Source organism: Tasmannia lanceolata, unplaced genomic scaffold (genome assembly GCF_043159265.1).
Source record: "Tasmannia lanceolata isolate RefF3 unplaced genomic scaffold, GAP_Taslan_0.1 ptg000044l, whole genome shotgun sequence".
NCBI classification, from domain to species: Eukaryota; Viridiplantae; Streptophyta; class Magnoliopsida; order Canellales; family Winteraceae; genus Tasmannia; species Tasmannia lanceolata.
Window position 1 is genome coordinate 13,777,596 of NW_027518721.1, and position 7,471 is coordinate 13,785,066.

The following is a 7,471-nucleotide window of genomic DNA, read 5'->3' on the forward strand; positions in this document are numbered from 1 at the left end:
GTTATGATGGAAATAGTTAGACTCGTGCTTTGGTTTAGCAATTTACTGACCTACCTCCGATTGATTGAACATAACTCTGTCAATTTAACTCGTAGTTCTTTTAAATTAGTTTCATTTCGAAGGAATCGAAGTGTAGTTTAAAACGAAAGAAACGGAGATGAAAAACTCCAAGTATTTTGAGAGTTATGATGGAAATAGTTAGACTCGCGCTTTGGTTTAGCAATTTACTGACCTACCTCCGATTGATTGACCATAACTCTCCCAATTTAACTCTTAAGTCATTGAAATTAGTTTCATTTCGAAGGAATCAAAGTGTAGTTTAAAACGAAAGAAACGAAGATGAAAAACTCCAAGTATTTTGAGAGTTATGATGGAAATAGTTAGACTCGCGCTTTGGTTTAGCAATTTACTGACCTACCTCCGATTGATTGAAAATAACTCTCTCAATTTAACTCGTAATTCATTTAAATTAGTTTCATTTCGAAGGAATCGAAGTGTAGTTTAAAACGAAAGAAACGGAGATGAAAAACTCCAAGTATTTTGAGAGTTATGATGGAAATAGTTAGACTCGCGCTTTGGTTTAGCAATTTACTGACCTACCTTCGATTGATTGACCATAACTCACTCAATTTAACTCGTAATTCATTTAAATTCGTTTCATTTCGAATGAATCGAAGTGTAGTTTAAAACGAAAGAAACGAAGATGAAAAACTCCAAGTATTTTGAGAGTTATGATGGAAATAGTTAGACTCGCTCTTTGGTTTAGCAATTTACTGACCTCTCTCCGATTGATTGACCATAACTCTGTCAATTTAACTCGTAATTCATTTAAATTAGTTTCATTTCGAAGGAATCGAAGTGTAGTTTAAACGAAAGAAACGGAGATGAAAAACTCCAAGTATTTTGAGAGTTATGATGGAAATAGTTAGACTCGCGCTTTGGTTTAGCAATTTACTGACCTACCTCCGATTGATTGACCATAACTCACTCAATTTAACTCGTAATTCATTTAAATTCGTTTCATTTCGAATGAATCGAAGTGTAGTTTAAAACGAAAGAAACGGAGATGAAAAACTCCAAGTATTTTGAGAGTTATGATGGAAATAGTTAGACTCGCTCTTTGGTTTAGCAATTTACTGACCTACCTCCGATTGATTGACCATAACTCTGTCAATTTAACTCGTAATTCATTTAAATTAGTTTCATTTCGAAGGAATCGAAGTGTAGTTTAAAACGAAAGAAACGGAGATTAAAAACTCCAAGTATTTTGGGAGTTATGATGGAAATAGTTAGACTCGCGCTTTGGTTTAGCAATTTACTGACCTCCCTACGATTGATTGACCATAACTCACTCAATTTAACTCGTAATTCATTGAAATTAGTTTCATTTCGAAGGAATCGAAGTGTAGTTTATAACGAAAGAAACGGAGATGAAAAACTCCAAGTATTTTGAGAGTTATGATGGAAATAGTTAGACTCGCGCTTTGGTTTAGCAATTTACTGACCTACCTCCGATTGATTGACCATAACTCTCCCAATTTAACTCTTAAGTCATTGAAATTAGTTTCATTTCGAAAGAATCAAAGTGTAGTTTAAAACGAAAGAAACGGAGATGAAAAACTCCAAGTATTTTGAGAGTTATGATGGAAATAGTTAGACTCTCGCTTTGGTTTAGCAATTTACTGACCTACCTCCGATTGATTGAACATAACTCTCTCAATTTAACTCGTAATTCATTTAAATTCGTTTCATTTCGAATGAATCGAAGTGTAGTTTAAAACGAAAGAAACGGAGATGAAAAACTCCAAGTATTTTGAGAGTTATGATGGAAATAGTTAGACTCGCTCTTTGGTTTAGCAATTTACTGACCTCTCTCCGATTGATTTTCCATAACTCACTAAATTTAACTCGTAATTCATTGAAATTAGTTTCATTTCGAAGGAATCGAAGTGTAGTTTAAAACGAAAGAAACGGAGATGAAAAACTCCAAGTATTTTGAGAGTTATGATGAAAATTGTTAGACTTGCGCTTTGGTTTAGCAATTTACTGACCTACCTCCGATTGATTGACCATAACTCACTCAATTTAACTCGTAATTCCTTTAAATTAGTTTCATTTCGAAGGAATCGAAGTATAGTTTAAAACGAAAGAAACGGAGATGAAAACTCGAAGTATTTTGAGAGTTATGATGGAAATAGTTAGACTCGCGCTTTGGTTTAGCAATTTACTGACATACCTCCGATTGATTGACCATAACTCACTCAATTTTACTGGTAATTGATTGAAATTATTTTCATTTCGAAGGAATCGAAGTGTAGTTTAAAACGAAAGAAACGGAGATGAAAAACTCCAAGTATTTTGTAAGTTATGATGGAAATAGTTAGACTCGCTCTTTGGTTTAGCAATTTACTGACCTCTCTCCGATTGATTTACCATAACTCACTCAATTTAACTCGTAATTCATTGAAATTAGTTTCATTTCGAAGGAATCGAAGTGTAGTTTAAAACGAAAGAAACGGAGATGAAAAACTCCAAGTATTTTGAGAGTTATGATGGAAATTGTTAGACTCGCGCTTTGGTTTAGCAATTTACTGACCTACCTCCGATTGATTGACCATAACTCACTCAATTTAACTCGTAATTCATTTAAATTAGTTTTATTTCGAAGGAATCGAAGTCTAGTTTAAAACGAAAGAAACGGAGATGAAAAACTCAAAGTATTTTGAGAGTTATGATGGAAATAGTTAGACTCGCGCTTTGGTTTAGCAATTTACTGACCTACCTCCGATTTATTGAACATAACTCTCTCAATTTAACTCGTAATTCATTTAAATTCGTTTCATTTCGAATGAATCGAAGTGTAGTTTAAAACGAAAGAAACGGAGATGAAAAACTCCAAGTATTTTGAGAGTTATGATGGAAATAGTTAGACTCGCGCTTTGGTTTAGCAATTTACTGACCTACATCCGATTGATTGACCATAACTCTGTCAATTTAACTCGTAATTCATTTAAATTAGTTTCATTTCGAAGGAATCGAAGTGTAGTTTAAAACAAAGAAACGGAGATGAAAAACTCCAAGTATTTTGAGAGTTATGATGGAAATAGTTAGACTCGCGCTTTGGTTTAGCAATTTACTGACCTCCCTACGATTGATTGACCATAACTCACTCAATTTAACTCGTAATTCATTGAAATTAGTTTCATTTCGAAAGAATCGAAGTGTAGTTTAAAACGAAAGAAACGGAGATGAAAAACTCCAAGTATTTTGAGAGTTATGATGGAAAAAGTTAGACTCGCGCTTTGGTTTAGCAATTTACTGACCTACCTCCGATTTATTGACCATAACTCTCTCAATTTAACTCTTAAGTCATTGAAATTAGTTTCATTTCGAAAGAATCAAAGTGTAGTTTAAAACGAAAGAAACGGAGATGAAAAACTCCAAGTATTTTGATAGTTATGATGGAAATAGTTAGACTCGCGCTTTGGTTTAGCAATTTACTGACCTACCTCCGATTGATTGACAATAACTCTCTCAATTTAACTCGTAATTCATTTAAATTAGTTTCATTTCGAAGGAATCGAAGTGTAGTTTAAAACGAAAGAAACGGAGATGAAAAACTCCAAGTATTTTGAGAGTTATGATGGAAATAGTTAGACTCGTGCTTTGGTTTAGCAATTTACTGACCTACCTCTGATTGATTGAACATAACTCTGTCAATTTAACTCGTAGTTCTTTTAAATTAGTTTCATTTCGAAGGAATCGAAGTGTAGTTTAAAACGAAAGAAACGGAGATGAAAAACTCCAAGTATTTTGAGAGTTATGATGGAAATAGTTAGACTCGCGCTTTGGTTTAGCAATTTACTGACCTACCTCCGATTGATTGACCATAACTCTCCCAATTTAACTCTTAAGTCATTGAAATTAGTTTCATTTCGAAGGAATCAAAGTGTAGTTTAAAACGAAAGAAACGAAGATGAAAAACTCCAAGTATTTTGAGAGTTATGATGGAAATAGTTAGACTCGCGCTTTGGTTTAGCAATTTACTGACCTACCTCCGATTGATTGAAAATAACTCTCTCAATTTAACTCGTAATTCATTTAAATTAGTTTCATTTCGAAGGAATCGAAGTGTAGTTTAAAACGAAAGAAACGGAGATGAAAAACTCCAAGTATTTTGAGAGTTATGATGGAAATAGTTAGACTCGCGCTTTGGTTTAGCAATTTACTGACCTACCTTCGATTGATTGACCATAACTCACTCAATTTAACTCGTAATTCATTTAAATTCGTTTCATTTCGAATGAATCGAAGTGTAGTTTAAAACGAAAGAAACGAAGATGAAAAACTCCAAGTATTTTGAGAGTTATGATGGAAATAGTTAGACTCGCTCTTTGGTTTAGCAATTTACTGACCTCTCTCCGATTGATTGACCATAACTCTGTCAATTTAACTCGTAATTCATTTAAATTAGTTTCATTTCGAAGGAATCGAAGTGTAGTTTAAACGAAAGAAACGGAGATGAAAAACTCCAAGTATTTTGAGAGTTATGATGGAAATAGTTAGACTCGCGCTTTGGTTTAGCAATTTACTGACCTACCTCCGATTGATTGACAATAACTCACTCAATTTAACTCGTAATTCATTTAAATTCGTTTCATTTCGAATGAATCGAAGTGTAGTTTAAAACGAAAGAAACGGAGATGAAAAACTCCAAGTATTTTGAGAGTTATGATGGAAATAGTTAGACTCGCTCTTTGGTTTAGCAATTTACTGACCTACCTCCGATTGATTGACCATAACTCTGTCAATTTAACTCGTAATTCATTTAAATTAGTTTCATTTCGAAGGAATCGAAGTGTAGTTTAAAACGAAAGAAACGGAGATTAAAAACTCCAAGTATTTTGGGAGTTATGATGGAAATAGTTAGACTCGCGCTTTGGTTTAGCAATTTACTGACCTCCATACGATTGATTGACCATAACTCACTCAATTTAACTCGTAATTCATTGAAATTAGTTTCATTTCGAAGGAATCGAAGTGTAGTTTATAACGAAAGAAACGGAGATGAAAAACTCCAAGTATTTTGAGAGTTATGATGGAAATAGTTAGACTCGCGCTTTGGTTTAGCAATTTACTGACCTACCTCCGATTGATTGACCATAACTCTCCCAATTTAACTCTTAAGTCATTGAAATTAGTTTCATTTCGAAAGAATCAAAGTGTAGTTTAAAACGAAAGAAACGGAGATGAAAAACTCCAAGTATTTTGAGAGTTATGATGGAAATAGTTAGACTCTCGCTTTGGTTTAGCAATTTACTGACCTACCTCCGATTGATTGAACATAACTCTCTCAATTTAACTCGTAATTCATTTAAATTCGTTTCATTTCGAATGAATCGAAGTGTAGTTTAAAACGAAAGAAACGGAGATGAAAAACTCCAAGTATTTTGAGAGTTATGATGGAAATAGTTAGACTCGCTCTTTGGTTTAGCAATTTACTGACCTCTCTCCGATTGATTTTCCATAACTCACTAAATTTAACTCGTAATTCATTGAAATTAGTTTCATTTCGAAGGAATCGAAGTGTAGTTTAAAACGAAAGAAACGGAGATGAAAAACTCCAAGTATTTTGAGAGTTATGATGGAAATTGTTAGACTCGCGCTTTGGTTTAGCAATTTACTGACATACCTCCGATTGATTTACCATAACTCACTCAATTTAACTCGTAATTCGTTTAAATTAGTTTCATTTCGAAGGAATCGAAGTATAGTTTAAAACGAAAGAAACGGAGATGAAAAACTCCAAGTATTTTGAGAGTTATGATGGAAATAGTTAGACTCGCGCTTTGGTTTAGCAATTTACTGACCTCCCTACGATTGATTGACCATAACTCACTAAATTTAACTCGTAATTCATTGAAATTAGTTTCATTTCGAAGGAATCGAAGTGTAGTTTAAAACGAAAGAAACGGAGATGAAAAACTCCAAGTATTTTGAGAGTTATGATGGAAATAGTTAGACTCGCCCTTTGGTTTAGCAATTTACTGACCTACCTCCGATTGATTGACCATAACTCTCCCAATTTAACTCTTAAGTCATTGAAATTAGTTTCATTTCGAAAGAATCAAAGTGTAGTTTAAAACGAAAGAAACGGAGATGAAAAACTCCAAGTATTTTGAGAGTTATGATGGAAATAGTTAGACTCTCGCTTTGGTTTAGCAATTTACTGACCTACCTCCGATTGATTGAACATAACTCTCTCAATTTAACTCGTAATTCATTTAAATTCCTTTCATTTCGAATGAATCGAAGTGTAGTTTAAAACGAAAGAAACGGAGATGAAAAACTCCAAGTATTTTGAGAGTTATGATGGAAATAGTTAGACTCGCTCTTTGGTTTAGCAATTTACTGACCTCTCTCCGATTGATTTTCCATAACTCACTAAATTTAACTCGTAATTCATTGAAATTAGTTTCATTTCGAAGGAATCGAAGTGTAGTTTAAAACGAAAGAAACGGAGATGAAAAACTCCAAGTATTTTGAGAGTTATGATGGAAATTGTTAGACTCGCGCTTTGGTTTAGCAATTTACTGACATACATCCGATTGATTTACCATAACTCACTCAATTTAACTCGTAATTCGTTTAAATTAGTTTCATTTCGAAGGAATCGAAGTATAGTTTAAAACGAAAGAAACGGAGATGAAAAACTCCAAGTATTTTGAGAGTTATGATGGAAATAGTTAGACTCGCGCTTTGGTTTAGCAATTTACTGACCTCCCTACGATTGATTGACCATAACTCACTAAATTTAACTCGTAATTCATTGAAATTAGTTTCATTTCGAAGGAATCGAAGTGTAGTTTAAAACGAAAGAAACGGAGATGAAAAACTCCAAGTATTTTGAGAGTTATGATGGAAATAGTTAGACTCGCCCTTTGGTTTAGCAATTTACTGACCTACCTCCGATTGATTGACCATAACTCTCTCAATTTAACTCTTAAGTCATTGAAATTAGTTTCATTTCGAAGGAATCAAAGTGTAGTTTAAAACGAAAGAAAAGGAGATGAAAAACTCCAAGTATTTTGAGAGTTATGATGGAAATAGTTAGACTCGCGCTTTGGTTTAGCAATTTACTGACCTACCTTCGATTGATTGACAATAACTCTCTCAATTTAACTCGTAATTCATTTAAATTAGTTTCATTTCGAAGGAATCAAAGTGTAGTTTAAAACGAAAGAAACGGAGATGAAAAACTCCAAGTATTTTGAGAGTTATGATGGAAATAGTTAGACTCGCGCTTTGGTTTAGCAATTTACTGACCTACCTCCGATTGATTGACCATAACTCTGTCAATTTAACTCGTAATTCATTTAAATTAGTTTCATTTCGAAGGAATCGAAGTGTAGTTTAAAACGAAAGAAACGGAGATGAAAAACTCCAAGTATTTTGAGAGTTATGATGGAAA